General features: G+C 33.3%; 2 long non-coding RNA genes across 2 annotated transcripts in view; one reads left to right on the plus strand and one right to left on the minus strand.

The window, feature by feature from the left end:
- LOC309653125 overlaps positions 1–20,491 on the plus strand; it is a 701,885-nt gene that overhangs the window by 644,238 nt on the left and 37,156 nt on the right. The window lies entirely within an intron of this gene.
- The window catches only part of LOC309653140, an 803,279-nt gene that overhangs the window by 34,274 nt on the left and 748,514 nt on the right, over positions 1–20,491 (minus strand). The window lies entirely within an intron of this gene.

Consider the following 20,491-nt stretch of genomic DNA (forward strand, 5'->3'; position numbering starts at 1 on the left):
TCACTTAGATTGTTTCCATTTTGAATATTGGGAATAATGCTGCAACAAACACAGGAGCCCAGATATCTCTTCAAGGTACTGATTTAATTTTCTTTGGGTATGTACCCAGAAGAGGAATTTTTGGATCATATGGTAGCTATATTTTTAATTTTTTGAGGAACATCCATGTTTTCCATAATGGCTATACCAGTTTACATTGCCACCAACAGTTTACAAGGGTTCCATTTTCTCCACATCTTTATCAATACTTATCTTTTGTCTTTTGGTAATAGCCACCCTAATAGGTGTGAGGTGATAATTCATCATGGTTTTGATTTTTTTTCCTGATGTTAGTGACCTAGAGCATTTTTTCATATACCTTTATGTCTTCTTTTGAAAAATAAAAATGTTTTTCAGATTCTTTGCCAATTTTTAAATTGTTTTTTTGTCTTTGCTATTGAGTTGTATGAGTTCCTTATATATTTTTGATATTAATCCCTTATTAGATAGATGGTTTGCATATATTTTCTCCCAATCTCTATGTTACTTTTTTTGTTTTGTTGATTTCTTTCTTTGCTGTGCAGAAGCTTTTTAGTTTAATGTAGTCTGATTTATTTATTTTTGCTTTTGTTGCCTGAGCTTTTGGAGACACCCAATAATCTTTTAGTCCATTTCAAAGTATTTTATAATTTTCCCCTATAGTTCTTTTTTGCAATCTCTGCACCAGAATTTGCACAGCCCCAACCAGTGATTTCTTGTCAAACCTAGAATTGTAAATATAGTTGTTTATCCATAAACAATTTATATCTGGGACCTGATAGGGAACATTTACTTTGTCCTCTATGTCACATGCCTGTTTCTTTTTCTTTTGTTTATTCTACTGACCAGTCTGAGTGCCTGTAACATATGGAAACTTGCTAACTTTCAGAAGGCAGAAAAGTTTCACTTCAGAGCTCTACCCAAAGAATGAATTCAAAATAAAAATATCAAATATGTTTTTTTCTGTAGGGCATTCTTGTAATATGAGGACTTGGAAAGAGTTTTTGTGAGATCCCACTAGAAAAGTAATGATCCTTGAGGCTCACTTTTATGAAAGAATGAAAAATATATGGAATTTAGATATTTAATATTTTTAAATGTCCAAAGCATTGGGATTATTTATTGAATTTTCCTAATTGTAACAACCATACATTTTAGTAAAAAAAATCCAGTTATTTTGATAAACATAAATTTAATCGTGTTTGGTATTTTGGAGACTACACACTTAATAAATGCTTATTGCATTAATTCAACATGTATTTACTTAATAGTCACTATTTAACAGGTATTGTACTTTGTGCTGGAGTGAACAAGATAATCTTAACTGAATAAAAACATTTTGTTTACCTCATGGACATTATGTAAGAATAAAACAAATCTCTATTTTCTTTAAGGCACTATATTTTCAGCCTGTATTAAATCAGTTTACCCTAATGCATCCAGGGATAGTGACCAATTTGATAAGCTGAATCAATGAAGGCAGACATTAGTCATCACAAGCCTAGACTGGATATCTGTTGTGTTCATTGAATACAGATGAAATAAGATGCCTTATCTGCTAACAAGAAATTAAGGTCTTGTCTTATTCCTGCCAATGAAAACCCATAGGAAGCTATTTATTTGTCAATTGAAAGAAAAACACACAACATAAGAGTTGTGAGTTTAAGTTTTATTCAGGGACCTTACTGAGAAGTATAGCCTGGGAAACAGCTGCTCCATAGCTCTGAGGAAACTATTCTGAAGAGGTAGGGGGAGAGGCCAGTTCATATGTGATTTTTGGCTACGGAATATGTGTAGTCAAGTATATACCTTGGTAAAAGATTACCACTAGTCACACAAAAAAACATATCTCAAGTTAATTATTTTAGTGCTTTTCTATACATAAGATGAAAGAATCTGGTTTTATTAAAATTCTTCCTGAGATATACATCTGACTATCTAAGGGGCTTGCTTGTCCAAAGCATAGACTATCCTATTATCATATTAATTTCCTCTGAAGCACAGAGTCCTTCATCCTGTTATGGTTTTAATTTCTCTCAGAGTGTACTGTCTGTCAGTGACTACAGCAGGTTACCACTTAATCCTTGCAAAGTTGGGTGGTGAGCAAAAAGCTCTTTGTTCTTTGTTTACATATTTACAGAACCATCTATTTCCCCTTCAATATTCATTTAGGATTCTTGGGAGATCTGGAGCAGCCCTGCTTGAGAAAGAGAAAGAATGGAAGTTAGTGGAAAAATTGGAGTTTTGGCAAGGTATAAGGAGTAGATAAAAGCAGAGAGTGTTTCTTGCTTATTTAAAAATTGAAAGTTTAGCTTTCTAGCAAATTAAGAAGATAATATAGGTTTGAATTATTTTATTGATTCACCACCTTTGAAAAGTATTCATTGTCCCATTTGTCTACATATTTTCTCATCTAATGCAAAATGACTTTTATGTTTTCCTTTGTGGAAAACTGATATTTTTTCTTTTTTTGTTGGAGAAATTCATAGTAACTAATGTATTAATTGCTGTGAGGTTTGGTCTCATTAAGGATTATCTATCTACTATCTCTCTCTCTCTCTCTCTCTCTCTATCTATCTACCTATCTATCTACTTACCTACCTATCTATATATCTATCCATTCTCATCTTCAAATAGTGAAGTGAAATAGCAGAGCAGATGGGTATATGCCAGTCATAGGCAAGGTGTTCGATTGAATTCAGGTAGAATTCACTCTGAGCCAACATTCTTTCCCCTAGACTATACATCTAAGTTCTTGGAACAAGAGGAAGGAAACTTTTTTTTTTCTATTTTCTGTACTATCAAATTACTGTTCCCATTATTAGAGAATGATTAGCAGTTTACTTCAGTTCCTCCATTTAATTAAATGAGAAACAGCAGACATAATATGACCCACAATATTACAGGGAAACTAAACAGCTGCCACTATAATACTCTTTTGTATGCTGAAATGGAACTTCCCTACCCCCTTAAACATTTCCGGAAATAAGGACTCTCTTAAATTAGCAGATAATAGCAGACGTCATCTAATAAAGGCTTGGGTTATACGGATGAGCCAAACAGATGAGAAAAAAAAAATGGTTTTAAAACTCTTCCATTTATTATATGCTTCAAATTCTTTAAAAACGGCTCCATATTTCTAAGATGTTTTTCTTGTAATTTATAACCTTGAAATTTATGATAATGTCTTGGAATAGGATGGTTTGAAACCCACTTTGTTAGGACATTTCTTGGCATGGAGAGAAACAAGCATCTTGCTTCTTCCCTGCTGCTTGAGTAATTGAAGGTCTGAACCCAGCGGGGTCAGTTAGCCGCAAATGAGGCAATTATGACGCATGACTTATCTCAAAGTACTTATCTTCCCTGAAATGTCAAAATATCTCAAGAGCATGCAAGCTTTCCAACTTTAAGGCGAAACTTGCCTATCATCACAACTTTTCTTTTCCCTCGAGTGAAAAGTATGTGTGCAAGTACCAATGATTTTTTTACTAGCTTGCAGCAGGATGATAAAATGGGAAAGACATTATCATCCATTCCAAAGCTTAAATTTGATTTTACAATGTTACCTCCTGTTTAGTTCTGAATACTTATTTATAAATGCTTTTTAAAAAGAAAGTATAATTTGAAAATTCTTATTCATATAAGAAAAATATATAATTTTTGGTCATGACTCATTACTTTCCCCAGTGTTCCTTTTTGAGATTACTGATCCTATTATCTGAAAGGCTGGGACAAAACTCTAAGGACTTCAGAAATTACCATGCTGAGTTCTATACAGCTATTATTTATTTACTAGAATGAATTTCTCAAACTGCATGTCACAAGAAGCATTCTTTACTTTTCACATTTAAACCTATGGCATTTAATACACAGATTGGGACTGTTAGGGCCAAACTTGACATCTTCATCTAGTAGGAAATGAGAATTACATACTAGAGCCTAATCACATCTCTATGGGATTGAGTTTCTGAAGTGAATGAAGAACTGGGTTATAACAGGTCTTATCTATCAAGCATTATGGAGATATACACTCTGGGAAAAGGGTTACATGGAAAATGCTAGTGCTATAAATAAAATTCTCTTTAAAATTCATTTCACTATACTTTTTCTCTATTGAAATTCTTCCTACTAGTCATGGTGGAGTTTTTAGCAGATGCAGCCAATTAGATTTGAAAATTTTTTGTTGCCATAAATTTTCTTTTTCATATTTAAAAAATTGAGGTATAATTCACATAACACTAAATTTACCATTTTAAGTATAGAATTTAGTGGCTTTTAGTATATTCACAAATTTGTGTAATCATCTCCATTATCTAATTCTGGAACATTTTTATTACCCGAAAGAGAGACTGTGTACTCATTAGCAATCATAAAGCAGAACCCTCTCCCCCAAATCCTGGTCACCACTAAACTATTTTCTGTCTCTATCGATTTACCTATTCTGGACATTTTATGTATATAGAGTGAGACAAGACGTGCTCTTCTGTGTTTGCCTTCTTTCACTTAGCATAAAGTTTTCAAGGTTCATCTGTGTTGTAGCATGGATCAGTACTTCATTCCTTTTAATATATCACTGTATGGATACATCATATTTCATTTACCTACTTGGCAGTTGATAGATATTTAGGTTGTTTCCACAGTTTGGTTATTATGAATAATATTGTCATGAACGCTGGGTACAAGTTTTTATGTGAACATGTTTTCAGTAATTTTGGATATATACTCAGGAGTGAAATTGCTGTGTCATGGAAAATCTATGTTTAACTTCTTGAGCACTACCAACCTGTTTTCCACAGCAGCTAAAGCATTTTGTATTCCCATTGCAATATGTGTGGTTTCTACTTTCTCCACATTTTTATTTATTTATTTATTTATTTATTTATTTATTTATTTATTTATTTATTTATGGCTGTGTCGGGTCTTCATTTATGTGCGAGGGTTTTATCTAGTTGCGGCAAGTGGGGGCCACTCTTCATCGCGGTGCGCGGGCCTCTCATTATCGCGGCCTGTCTTGTTGTGGAGCACAGGCTCTAGACGCGCAGGCTCAGTAATTGTGGCTCACGGGCCTAGTTGCTCCGTGGCATGTGGGATCTTCCCTGACCAGGGCTCGAACCCGTGTCCCCTGCATTGGCAGGCAGATTCTCAACCACTGCACCACCAGGGAAGCCCGACTTTCTCCACATTTTTGCCAACACTTGTTGAATTTCTTTTTGAGTCCAGCTATTCTAGTGGATGTGCTGCCTCATTGTGATTTTGATTAGCTTTTCCCAAATGACTAAAGTTGATAATCTTTTCAAGTACTTATTGACCATCTGTATATATTCTTTAGAGAAATATCAATTCACATCCTTTGCCCATTTTATAATTGGATTATTTGTCTTTATATTGCTGATGTGTAAGAGTTCTTCTGGATAGTAGACCCTTATCAGATATATGAATTTTCAAACACTTTTCCTTTTCTGTGGGTTGTCTTTTCATTTCCTGGTAGTGTTCTTTGAAGCACAAAAGTATTTAATGTTGAAGAATCCAATTAATCTATTTTTTGATTGCTTGTGCTTTTGATCTTATCTAAGAAAGCTTTGACTAATCCAAGATCATGAAGATTTACAACTATGTTTTCTTCAGAGTTTTATAATGACTCTTACATTCAGATCTATGATGCATTTTTATTTCATTTTTGTATATAGTGTGTGGTAGTGGTCCAGCTTCACTCTTTTGCATGTGGATATTCACTTGTCACAGAATCACTTGTTGGTTTTCCCATTGAGCAGTCTTAGCACTCCTTGTCAAAAACCAATGGACCATAAATGTGAAGGTTCATTTCTGGACTCTCAGTTTAATTTTGTTGGTCTTTATGTCTCTATTCTTATACCTATACCACAGTCTTCATTACTGTAGCTTTGCTGTAACCATTGAAATGGGGAATTGTTAGTCCTCCAATTTTGTTATTTTTTCAATATTGTTTTGGCTGTTCTGTATCTCTTGCAATTCTTTATGAAATTTAGGATCAGCTTGTAAATATCAGTAAAAGTTTACCTGGAATTTTGATAAAAACATTGAATCTGTAGATCAATTTGACAGTATTGCCATCTTAATACTTTTTTTAAATTAATTTACTTTATTTATTTATTTAGGCTGCATTGAGTCTTTGCTGCTGTGCACAGGCTTTCTATAGTTGCAATGAGCGGGGGCTACTCTTCGTTGCGGTGCACAGGCTTCTCATTGTGGTGGCATCTCTTGTTGCAGAGCACAGTCTCTAGATGTGCGGGCTTCAGTAGCTGCAGCACGCAGGCTCAGTAGTTGTGGCTCACGGGCTTAGTTGCTCTGCGGCATGTGGGATCTTCCCGGACCAGGGCTCAAACCCGTGTCTCCTGCATTGGCAGGCGGATTCTTAATCACTGCACCACCAGGGAAGCCCCATCTTAATAACTTTAACTCTTCCAATCTATGGACATAAGATGTTTTTCCGTTTATTTATTTTAAATTACTTTCAATGATATTTTGTAGTTTACAGTGTACAAATCTTGCATTTCTTTGGCTAAAAGTGTTACTAAGTATTTTATTCTTTTGATGTTCTTGTAAATTGAATTTTTTTTCTTAATTTTCAATTTCCTATTATTCATTACTGGTATATAGATAGACAGTAGATTTTTAATGTTTATCTTGTATCCTGCAAACTTACTAAAATTATTTATTAACTTTAATAGTTTTTAGTATATTCCTTATGATTTTCTATGTACAAAATCATGCCATCTGCAAGTAGAGATAACTTTGCTTCTTCCTCTCCATTTTGTATGACTTTTTATTTCTTTTTCTTTCTAAATTGTTCTGACTAGAACTGCCAGTACAAAGTTGTGTAGAAATAGACATCCTTCTTTTTTCCTGATCTTAAGGAGGAAATCTTTCAGAATTTCATCATTAAATATGACATTAGCTGTGCACTTTTTGCAGATGCTCTTTATCACGTTAGGGAAGTTCCCTTCTATGTCTGTATACCTGGTTTGTTGAGTGTTTTTTAAATCATGGAAGGGTGTTGGATTTTGTCAGATGCTTTCCTACCCTATTGAGATGATCATATGGTTTTTATCTTTATTCTCTGAATATGGTATATTACTTTGAACTTATATGTTGAATCAATCTTGCAATGCTGGCATAAACTCCACTTGGTCGTGAGGTATATTTTTTTAAATATACTGCTGGATTGTTTTTGGCATTTTTCTTTAATAAGGATTTTTATATCTATATTCATAAAGAGTATTGATCTCTACTTTTCTTATAAATAATTCGTCTGGTTTGGTTTTTCCCCAGTGAAGCCATTGGGCCCTGGTATTTTCCTTGTGTAAAATTTGATTATTTATTCATTCTCTTTATTTCTTATAGATCTATTCATATTTATCATTTCTTCTTCAGTTAGTTTTAGTATTTTGTGTTTTTCTAAGAATTTGTCAATTGCATCTAAGTTATTTAATTCATTGGCATACAATTTTTCATAGTATATATTTACATTCTTTTTTATTTCTGTAACTTAGGTAGTGATTTAATACATTTGTAGGAATAGAAGGAATGCAACAGAACTAGAATTTTATAATATATTTATATCGTACATCTATGTAAAAGATATTTCATTTATAAAAGAAGTTTCTCCTATTTCCCTATCTTTTTTATCTTCCTAAGAGCAATAAATAGTAATTACTACTCATAGATGAGCTGCTTCATTGTGTTGAACAGTAATTATATCTTTATGTTTCAAGTCATTATCATCTCCAAAATCTACCCTTTATTTCATTGCCCAGTTTCACTGTACTAAAATTGCACTCTATTAAAATTAGAAGAGCCCAAAGTAACTAGAGCAAACAGCAGACAAATTCATTTGAATGAATGCTAGAAGCCCAACAATTTTTAAGTACTGATTTAGTAACAGAGTGTCTACTGGCACAGACCATGTATTTATTTATATTATTAAAATTATAATAATAGAAATGAAAACTTCTTTAATAAAAATAAACTCAGGCTTGAGATATTTAAATATAACTAAATATAATTAATTAATTATATTGAGTTTTAACTGATGTATAATATTATATTAGTTTTGGGTGTACAACATAGTGATTCAATTTTTTATACATTATAAAATGATCATTACATTAAGTCCAGTTACCATCCATTACCATACAAAGTTGTTACAATATTATTGACTATATTTACTAAGGGTATATTACAATCCTGTGACTTATTTATTTTATAGCTGGAATATTGTACCTCTTAATCCCCTTCACCTATTTCGTCTGTTCCTTCACCTCTTTCCTCTCTGGCAACCACCAGTTTGTTCTCTATATCTATGAGTCTATTTCTATTTTGTTTTTTTTTAAGTTTTTGTTCATTTATTTTGCTCTTTAGATTCCACATATAATCAAAATTCTAGGGCCTTTGTCTTTCTCTGTCAGATTTATTTCACTTAGCATAATGCCCTCCAGGTCCATCCATGTTGTCTCAAATGACAATATTTTATTCTTTTTTCGTGGCTGAGTAATAATCAATTATATATATATATACACATATGCCCATTGATAGATGAATGAATAAAGATGTGAGATCTATCTATCTATCTATCTATCTAATCTCACATCTTCTTTATTCATTCATCTACCAATAGGCAATTAGGTTGCTTCCATGTCATGGCTTCTGTAAATAGTGCTGCAATGAACATAGGGGTATATACATCTTTTTGAATTGTTTTTTGTTTTCTGTGGATAAATACTCAGATGTGGGAAATGCTGGATTGTATGGTAGTTCTATTTTTAGGTTATTGAGGAACTTCCATACTGTTTTCCAAAGCGGCTGCACCAATTTACATTACCATCCACAGTGCACCAGGGTTCCTTTTATTCCACATCCTCACCAACACTTGTTGTTTCTTGTTTATTATTTTTTTAACAATAACCATTCTGACAGGTGTGAGATGATATCTCATTGTGGATTTGATTTGCATTTCTATGATGATTAGTGATGTTGAGCACTTTTGCAAGTACCTGTTGGCCATCTATATATCTCCTTTAGAAAAATGTCTATTCAGGTCATCTCCCCATTTTCTAATTAGGTTGTTTGTTTTATTTAGATATTGAGTTGTCTGAGTTCCTTATATATTTTGGATATTAACCCCTTATCAGACATATTGTTTGCATATATTGTCTCATTCAGTAGGTTGCCTTTTTGTTTTGTTGGTGATTCCCTTTGCTGTGCAAAACCTTTTGTTTTGATGTAGTCCCATTTGTTTATTTTTGCTTTTGTTGCCATTGTCTGAGGAGATGTATCCAGAAAAATATTGCTAAGACTGATGTCACAGAGGTTGCTGCCTATGTTTACTAGGTCTTATGGTTTCCGGTCTTATATTTAAGTCTCTAATCCATTTTGAGTTTATTTTTTATATGGTGTAAGAAAATGGTTCAGTTTCATTCTTTGTATGTAGCTGTCCAGTTTTCCCAGCACCGTTTATTGAAGAGACTGTCTTTTCCTCATTGTATATTCTTGCCTCCTTTATCATAGATTAATTGACCATATGAGCATGGGTTTATTTCTGTACTCTATTCTGGTTTCATTGAGCTATATGTCTGTTTTTGTGCCAGTACCATATATATATATATAATCTATTTATTCCTTTTTGGCTGTGTTGGGTCTTCTTTGCTGCATGCGGGCTCTCTCCAGGTGCAGCCAGCAGGGGCCATTCTTCACCATGGTGTACAGGCCTCTCACTGCAGTGGCCTCTCCCATTTCAGAGCACAGGCTCCAGGCACATGGGCCTCAGCAGTAGCAGCATGTAGGCTCAGTAGTTGTAGCTCCCGGGGACCAGAGTGCAGGCTCAGCAGCTGTGGTGCATGGACCCAGCTGCTCTGTGGCACGTGGGATCCTCCCAGACCGGGGACCAAACCCATGCCCCCTGCATTGGCAGGCGGACTCTCAACCACTGCACCACCAAGGAAGTCCCCATACTGTTTTGATTACTATAGATTTGTAGCATAGTCTGAAATCAGGTAGCATGAAAACTCCAGCTTTATTCTTTCTTTATCAAGCTTTCTTTGTTTATTCGGGGATTTTGTGATTCCATACAAATTGTAGAATTATTTGTTCTAGTTCTGTAAAAAATGCCATTGGTATTTTGATAAGAATTGCTTTGAACCTGTAGATTTGATTTGGGTAGTATGGACATTTTAACAATTTTGATTCCTCCAATCCATGAACACAGTATATCTTTTCATTTATTTGTGTTACCTTCAATTTCTTTCCTCAATGTCTAATAGTTTTCAGAATACACGTATTTCATCTCCTAGGTTGAATTTATTCCTAGGTATTTCATTTTTTTTGATATAATTGTAAATGGAATTGTTTTCTTTATTTCTCTTTCTGATAGTTTGTTGTTAGTGTTTAGAAATGCAAGAAATTTCTGTATATTAGTTTTGTATCCTGAAACTTTACTGAATTCATTTATTAGTTATAATTGTTCTTTGGTGACATCTTTGGGATTTTCTATAGAGTGTAATGTCATCAGCAAATAGTGACAGTTTTACTTATTTTTTTCTCAGTTTGGATCCTTTTTATTTCTTTTGCTTGCCTAATTGCTTTGGGTAATACTTCCAATACTGTGTTGGATAAAAGTGGTGAGAGTGGGTATCCTTGTCTTGTTCCTGATCTTAGAGGAAATATTTTCAGCTTTTCACTGTTGAATATGATGTTAGCTGTGGGTTTGTCATATATGGCCTTTATTATGTTGAGGTATGTTCCCTCTATTCCCGCTTTGTGGAGAGTTTTTTATCATAAATGTATGTTGAATTTTGTCAAATGCCTTTTCTGCATGTATTGACATTATTATATGATTTTTATCCTTGGTTTTATTAATATGGTATATCAAACTGATTGATTTATGGGTGTTCAACCATCCTTGTATCCCTGGAATGAAACTCACTTGATCATGATATACAATCCTTTTAATATATTATTGAATTTGGTTTGCTAATATTTTGTTGCTTAAATTACTCATATAATCTGTATTTTCTTCCTTCTTTTTGCTTTACTTTGATATTTTTCTAACTTCTTAAGATCAAAAGTTAGTTTATTGACTTGAGATATTTCTTTTTTTAGCATAGGTGTTTGTTGTCATAAACTTCCCTCTAAACACTGATTTAGGTATATCCCATAGTTTGGTATATAACATTTGTGGTTTTTTTGTTGTTTTTTTTAAATTTTTTTTTTTAACTTTTTGGCCACCCCCCGAGGCATGTGGGATCTTAGTTCCCCAACCAGGGATCGAACCCGCGCCCCCTGCATTGGAAGCTCTGAGTCTTAACCACTGGACCACCAGGGAAGTCCCCTAACATTTGTTTTTTAATTCATCTTAAAGTATTTTCTAACTGACCCATTGATTTCCTCTTTGAGCTAGTAGTTAATTAAGCGTGTGTTGTTTAATTTCCATTCATTTTTTAATTTCCCACATTTCCTTTTGTTATTAATTTCTAATTTGATTTTATTGTGGTTGAAGAATATACTTTGTATGATTTTAGTAACCTTAAATTTTTTGAGAGTTATTTAATGGTAAATATATGGTTTATCCTAGAGAATGTTCTGTGTACTGGAGAAGAATGTGTATTCTGCTATTATTGGGCAGAATGTTCTAAAGATAACTGCTATGTCTATTATTTTATAGTGATGTTCAATTCTTTTATTTCCTTGTTGATCTTCTATCCATTATTTAAAGTAGAATAATGAATCTTTCAACAATTACTGTTGAATTTTCGATTTCTCCCTTCACTTCTGTCAGTTTTTTTCATCGTGAGTTTTGGGGTCTGTTTTTACGTGCATATATGTCTATAATTGTTATGTCTTTTTGATGGAGTCATACATTTATAATCATGAAATATCCTTCTTTTTAGCTAGTGACAATAATTGTCTTAAAGTCCGTTTTGTTTGATATAAGTATAACTATCCCAAGTCTCTTTTGCTTGCATGGTAAATAATTTTTTCCATTCTTTTACTTTCAACTTGTTTGTGTTTTTGGTATGAAACTGAGTCTAATGTAGATAACATATAGTTTGATTATATTTTAAATTGATTTTTCCATTCTCTGGCTTTTAATTGAAGAATTTAGTCCTTTTATATTTTTCGCAATGACTAATAAAGTAAGATTCGTGTCTGCACTTTTGTTATTTCCTTTCTCTATGTCTTATAACTTTTTTTTCTCAATATCTTCATTATTGCCTTTTTTGTGTTAGATATATTTAGTGTGCCATTTTAATTCCCTTGCTATTTTTCAATGATTACTTCATGGCATATCATTAACATCTTAATTTATAATAGTCTATTTCAGACAAATAGCAACTTATTATCAGTAGCACACAAAACCTTGCTCCTATATAGCTTTACTCCCCCTCCCTTTGTGCTATTATTGTCACAAATCAATCTTTATAAATTGTGTGCCTATCAATATAGATTTATTATTATTGCATCATACAGTTGTCTTTTAAATGAGATAGTAAAAAAGAGTTACAACCAAAATATATTTGTACTGTCTTTTATATTTACCTAAATATTTACCTTTACTGAAGCTCTATTTTTTCATGTGGATTTAAGTTATTCTTGAGTGTCTTTTTATTTTAGCCTAAATGACATCCTTTACTACTTTTGTAGTGCAGCTTTGCTAGCAATAAACTTTAAAAGTTTCTGTTCATATGAAATGTTTAATTTCTCTTTAATTTTTATTGCTTTTTTTCCAGTTTAGTTGAGATATTATTCACATATAACATATATAAATTTAAGGTGCACATTGTGATGATTAAGTACATGTATATATTATAAAATGATTACCACAATAATGTTAGTTAACTCCATCCCTTCACATAATTATGATTTGTGTGTTTGTATGGTGGGTGATAAAATGTAAAATTTACTGTCTTAACAACTTTCAAATATATAATACAGTATTGTTAATTATAGCTAGGAGTTTGAACCCTTTGACCAACATCTCCCCATTTCTCCCCCACCATCCTCTAGCAACCATCATTCCACTCTATTTCTGAGTTGAGATTTTTCATTGATAGATTCCACATATATGTGAGAACACACAGCATTTGTTATTGTCTGTCTGACTTATTTCACTTAGCATAATACACTCAAAGTCCATCCATGCTGTTGCAAATGGCAAAATTTCACTCTTTTTTGTGGGTGAATAATATTCCATTATATATGTAAATATACCACATTTTATTTACTCATTCATCCATTGATGGATATTTAGGTTACTTCCATAGCTTGGCTATTTTAAATAATGCTGCAGTGAACGTAGGGGTACAGATATCTATTTGAGATAGTATTTTCATTTCCTTTGGATATATACCCAAAAGTAGAGTTGCTGGATCATACATTAGTTATCTTTTTAATTTTTTGAGAAATCTCCATACTGTTTTTCATAAATGCTTTACCAACTTAAATTCACCAACAGTGTACAAGGGTTCCCTTTTGTCCACATGCTCACCAACACTTGTGATTACTTGTCTTTTTTTTTTTAATTTTTATTTATTTATTTATTTATTTATTTTGGGGTGTGTTGGGTCTTCGTTTCTGTGTGAAGGCTTTCTCTAGTTGCGGCAAGCGGGGGCCACTCCTCATCGCAGTGCGTGGGCCTCTCACTGTCGCGGCCTCTTGTTGCAGAGCACAGGCTCCAGACGCGCAGGCTCAGTAGTTGTGGCTCCTGGGCCCATTTGCTCCGCAGCATGTGGGATCCTCCCAGACCAGGACTTGAACCCATGTCCCCTGCATTGGCAGGCAGACTCTCAACCACCATGCCACCAGGGAAGCCCACTTGTGTTTTTGATAATAAACATTCTTACAGGTGTGAGGTTATATCTCATTGAGGTTTTGGTTTGCATTTTCCTGATGATTAGTGATGTCAAGCATCTTTTCATGTACCTGTTGGTCAATTGTATGTCCTCTTTGGAAAAATGATTATTAAAGTCGTTTGCCTATTTTTAAATTGGATTGTTTGTTTTTTGTTATTGAGTTGTATAAATTCCTTATAAGTTTGGATATTAACCCTTTATCAGATAGATGGTTTCCAAATATTTTCTCCCATTATGTAAGTTTCCCTTTCATTTTGCTGATTACTTTTTTTGCTGTGCAGAAAACTTTTAGTTTTGTGTAGTCTCACTTGTTCATTTTCACTTTTGTTGCTTGTGCTTTTTGTGTCATCCAAAACATCATTGCCAAATCAGTGTCAAGGAGCTTTCCCCCTAGGTTTTCTTCTAGTTTTACAGTATTGGGTCTTTCATTTAAGCCTTTAATCTGTTTTGAGTTAATTTTTGTGAGTGATATAAGATAGGGGTCTAATTCCATCCTTCTGCATATGGTTATCCAGTTTTCCCAACACTATTTATTGAAGAGATTGTCACTTCCCCATTTCATCTTCTTTACTCCCTTGTCAAATATTAGTTGACTGTAGTATATGAGTTGGTTTATTTCTGAGTTCTGCATTCTATTTCATTGATCTGTTTGTCTATTTTTATGTCAGTACCATGCTGTTTTAATTACTATAGTTTTGTAATGACGTTTTAAATCAGTAAGTGTGATGCCTCAGGCTTTGTTCTTCTTTTTCAAATTGCTTTGGCTATTTGGGGTCTTTTGTGGTTCCATACAAATTTTAAGATTTTTTTTCTTTCTGTGAAATATGTCTTTGGAAATTTGATAGGGAATTCATTGAATCTATAGAAGTATTGAAAGAGAGTATGGATATTTTTAAAATGTTCATCCTTCTGATCCATGAACATAGGATATCTTTTCATTTATTTGTGTCTTCAATTTCTTAAAATTTTCTGTACAGATCTTTCACTTTCTTGGTTAAATTTTTTCCTAAGTGTTTCATTTATTTTGGATTTGGTTGTGAATGGGATATTCTTTATTTCTTTTTCATATAGTTTGTAGTTAGTGTATAGAAATGCAACTGATTTTTGTATTATGATTTTGTATCCTGAAACTTAACTGAATTCATATATTAATTCTAATAATTTTTAGTGGAGTATTTAGGGTCTTATATAATATATATAGGTTCCTATCATCTGCAAACAGAGACAGTTTTATTACTCCCTTTCTGGTTTTGATGCTTTTTATTGACTAACTGCTGTGGATAGGACTTCTCAGTATTATGTTGAGTAGGAGAGCTGAGAGTGGGCACCCTTGTTTTATTCACAATCTTAGCAGGAAAATTTCAACTTTTCACCATTGAGTAAGATATTTGCTGTGGGTTTGTCATATATGGCATTTATTATGTTGAGATATGTTCCTTTTATACCCAATATGTTGAGAATTTTTATAGGAAAGAATATTGAATTTTGACAAGTATTTTTTCTGCATCTATTAACATGACCATAAAATTTTTATCCTCTATTAATGTGGTGTATCACATATATTGATTACTGTATGTTGAACCATTCTTTTATTCTAAGGACAAATCCCACTTAATCATGGTGTATGATCCTTTTAATGTAGTGTTGAATTTGGACTGCTGATTTTTTTTTTTTTTTTTTGGACTGCTGATTTTTTTTTGAGAATTTTTGCACCTATGTTCAACAGGAACAATGATCTGTATTTTTCTTTTCTTGTAGTGTCCTTAGCTGGCTTTTGTTCCAGGGTAATGTTGGCCTTGTAAAATGAGTTTGGGAGTGTTTCTTTCTCTTCAATTTTAAAAAGTTCTTCTTTAAATATTTGGTAGAATTTACCAGTGAGACCAATTGATCCTGGGCTTTTCTTTGTTGGGAGGTTATTGATCACAGATCTTATCTGTTTCTTCATGATTGGTCTCTTCAGGTTTTCTATTTTTTTCATGATTCAGTCTCAGTAGGTTGTATGTTTCTCAGAAGTTATCCATTTATTCTAAGTTATTCAATTTGTTGGTATATAATATTTCATAATAGTCTTTTATGGTCATTTGTATATCTATGGTATCAGTTGTAGTGTCTTCTTACATTTGTGATTTCATTTATTTGAGTCTTTTTTTTTCTTAGTCTAGCTAAAGGTTTGTCATTTTTTTTTTATCTTTTCAAAAAAAGCAGCTCTTAGTTTCATTGACCTTTTTATGGTTTTTCTGGTCTCCATTTATTTCTGCTCAGATCTTTGTCATTTTCTTCCTTCTGCTAACATTGGGCTTAGTTTGTTCTTTTTTTCTAGTTTCTTGAGTTGTAAAATTAGATTATTTATGATCTTTCTTCTGTCTTGATTTAGGCATTTATCACTGTAATCTTCACTCTTAGAACTGCTTTTTACTACATCTCATAAGTTTTGATCTGTTTGTTTACATTTTTGTTTCAAGATATTTTTATTTTCCCTTTTGGTTTCTTATTTGACCCATTGATTGTTCAGGTGTGTGTTTCATTTCTACACATTTTGTGAAATTTTCAGTTTTCTTCCTGTTTTTGATTTCTAGCTTCATACCATTTCTGTTGGAAAAGATACGTTCAATTTTCTTTAATTTTCTAAGGCTTGTTTTGTGACTTAACATATGCTGTATCCTGGGAATGTTCCATTTGCACTTGAGAAGAATGTGTATGCTGCTGCTGTTAGGTGGAATATTCTGTATATGTCTGATACAATCATTTGGCCTAAAGTATAGCTCAAGTCTAGTGTTTCCTGATTGATTTTCTTTCTAGATGACCTTTCCATTGTTGAACATGGGGTATTGATTGAAGTCTTCTACTACTATTTTATTATTATCTACTTCTCCATTCAGGTCTTTATTCACTCTTTGTTATATCCTCCTGATACATTGACCCCTTCATCATTATATAATGACTTTGTCTTTTGTTACAGTTTTTGACTTAAAATCTATTTTGCCTAATATTAGTATAGCTACCCATGCTCTCTTTTTTCCATTTTCATGGAATGTCTTTTTCCATCCCTTCACTTTGAGCTCATGTGTGTTCTTGAAGATGAATTGGTCTCTTGTTGGCAGCATATAGCTGGGTCTTATTTTTAAACCATTCAGCCACTCTATGCTTTTTGATTATAGAATTTAGTTCATTTACATTTCAAGTAATTATTGATAAGTAAGAAATTTACCATCTTATTAATTTTTTTCTGGCTGTTGTGCAGTTGCCTGTTCCTTTCTTAGTCTTTTGTTGTCTTTCTTTATGGACTGATGATTTTCTGTAGTGGCATTCTTTGATTCCCTTCTCTTTTTCTTTCGTGTAAACCTATCTACTGTAGGTTTTTACTTTGTGATTACCATAAGGTTTACATGAACCATCTTATAGATATAACAATCTATTTTATGCTTTCTATAATTTAACTTCAGTCACATACAACTCTATCTTTTACTTTCCTCTCAATAATTTCTTTTCAATTTCATAATTTACCTCTTTTTATACTGTGTATCCATTAACAAATTATTGTAGTTATACTAACTTTTAAACTTATGTCCTTTAAATATTCATACTAGAGTTACATTATTAACACACCAACATATTACAGTGTTAGTATATTCTGAATTTAACTGTATACTTACGTTTACCATTAAGTGTTATATTTTCACATGTTTCGTTGTTACTAATTTCATTTCATTTCATTTCATCTTGGAGAACTCTTTTCAGCCCTTATTGAAAAGCAGGGTTAGTGGTGGTGAACTCCCTCTGCTTTTGTTTGTTTGGGAATATCTTTATCTTTCCTTCATTCCTGAAAGACAACTTTGTAAAGTATTCTTGGTTGGCAGTTTTTTCTTTCAGCACTTTGAATATATCATCCCACTCTCTCCTGACCTGCAAGGTTTCTGCTGGCTCCTCCGCTGATAGCTTTATGGGAGTTCCCTTATATGTGAGAAAAAAAATTGCTTATTTTAAAATTATCTCTTTATCTTTGATTTTAGACAGTTTTATTAAGATGTGTTTTTGAGAAGATTGTTTTTTAGGTTAAAACTTTGGGGTGACCTCTTAGCTTCATGGTCTTGGGTATCTAAATTTCTCCATAGATTAAGGTAGTTCTCAGACATTATTTCTTTAGATAAGCTTTCTTTTCCTTTTTCCCTGTCTTATTCTCCTGGAACTCTAATAATGTGTAGATTACTTATTTTAATAATTTTCCATAGCTCACATAGCTTTCTTCTCACTTTTTTCATTCTTTTTTTTTTTTTTTTTGCTTCTCTGACTGTATGACTTTATATGACCTGTCTCCTACTTTGCTAATTCTTTTTTCCGCTTGGCCAAGACTTTCTATTGAATTTTCAGTGCAGTCATTGTAGTGTTCAACTCTAGAATTTCTGCTCAATTTTTTTAATGGTTTCTATTTCTTTGTTGAACTTATTTTGTTCATGCATTGTTTTTCTAATTTCATTTTGTTGTCTATCTTTGCATTCTTATAGTTTACTGAATTTCTTTAAGAGGATTATTCTGACTTCTTTGACAGTTTAGAGATCTTCATTTATTTAGAGTCAGCCATTGGAATTTTATTAGTTTCCTTTGGCGCTGTCATGTTTCTATGATTTTTCATAATCTTTGTGGCCTTGCATTAATGTCCACACATTTGAGGATATAGGCACCTCTTCCAGTATTTACTGGCTTCAGAAGGCAAAACCCTTCACCAGTCAGTCCATCCAGAGATTCTAGGTGGGCAGTCTGGTGGTGTCTCCAGGCATGTTTGATGTTGGAGTCCTTGGGCAACCTGGTGCTAAGGAGGATTAAAAGCCTTGGACAGCAATACTCAGCTGGGTGCTGAGCCCTGTTACAGGTGCCTTCATGGAGCCTAGAATTGTGGGTGTTGAAAGAGAACCTGAGGCCTCAGGAGTGTCCAGGACTGTGGGGACCAGCCAGTCTTGTGATGTGTTAGGAACCTGGGTTTGATGGAGCACTCTGGGAGCCTCTCAGGGACACAGGATCCAGCTGGTGCTGGAGGGAACTGGTAACATGGGTTCACGAGAGCCCACTAGGAGCCTGGTGCCATTGGCAGGCAGAGGGTGACCTGGGGCCTGTGTTTGCAGAACCACATTGAGAATTTGGAGCCAAGGATGCTGTTTAGAACTGTTGTTTGGTTTCCTTTAGCAAAGGAAACCATAAACAAGACGAAAAGACAACCCTCAGAATGGAAGAAAATATTTGCAAATGAATCAATGGACAAAGGATTAATCTCCAAAATATATAAACAGCTCATGCAGCCCAATATTAAAGAAACAAACAACCCAATCCAAAAATGGGCAAAAGACCTAAATAGACATTTCTTCAAAGAAGACATACAGATGTCCAAGAATCATATGAAAAGCTGCGCAACATCACTAATTATTAGAGAAATGCAAATCAAAACTACAATGAGCTATCACCTCACACCAGTTTGAATGAGCATCATCAGAAAATCTACAAACAACAAATGCTGGAGAGGGTGTGGAGAAAAGGGAAACCTCTTGCCCTGTTGGTGGGAATGTAAATTGATACAGCCACTATGGAGAACAGTATGGAGGTTCCTTAAAAAACTAAAAATAGAATTACCCTATGATCCAGCAATACCACTACTGGTCATATACCCAGAGAAAACCATAATTCAAAAAGACGCATGCACCCCAATGTTCATTGCAGCACTATTTACAATAGCCAGGTCATGGAAGCAACATAAATGCCCATCGACAGACAAATGTATAAAGAAGTTGTGGTACATATATACAATGGAATATTACTCAACCATAAAAAGGAACGAAATTGAGTCATTTGTTGAGATGTGGACGGATCTAGAGACTGTCATACAGAGTGAAGTAAGTCAGAAAGAGAAAAAGAAATATTGTATATTAACACATGTATGTGGAACCTAGAAAAATGGTACAGATGAACTGGTTTACAGGGCAGAAGTTGAGACACAGATGTAGAGAACAAACATATGGACACCAAGGGGGGAAAACACTGGTGGGGTGGGGATGGTGGTGTGCTGAATTGGGCGATTGGGATTGACATGTATACACTGATGTGTATAAAATTGATGACTAATAAGAACCTGCAGTATAAACAAACAAACAAACAAAAAAACAATAAAAACAACTAATACTAAACTCTCTTTGGGTTATTTGTATGGAAATATGTTAATATAAATGTTTCAGACATTACATGAAATTTCTAAAAATCTTATATATTCTGGTATAATGTTATAAGTCATAATTCTAGTTATTACTTTAAAATGTATATCTCAGAAATAACTAAATTTCCTTGTCAATTGCATTATTATGAACTTTCATCAAATCTTTAACCATGGTCATTTTTAAGTCCTTTGTCATTTGCACAGTTCTGGGTGTACTCTGATGCTTTTGCAAATATATTCCTATAAAAGGGTATCATCTTCAAGGAATTCATGGAAAAGACTGACAAGTACAGGTTTCTGGTAACTGACTATACTGTTGACCTGAAAGAATATGCGTTTTCAGAACTGTAATGGAAAATTGATGAATTCATAAAAGTGCTAATAAAAGATCAAG

Source organism: Balaenoptera physalus (assembly GCF_965194825.1).
Source record: "Balaenoptera physalus genome assembly, chromosome: X".
Taxonomy (NCBI): domain Eukaryota; kingdom Metazoa; phylum Chordata; class Mammalia; order Artiodactyla; family Balaenopteridae; genus Balaenoptera; species Balaenoptera physalus.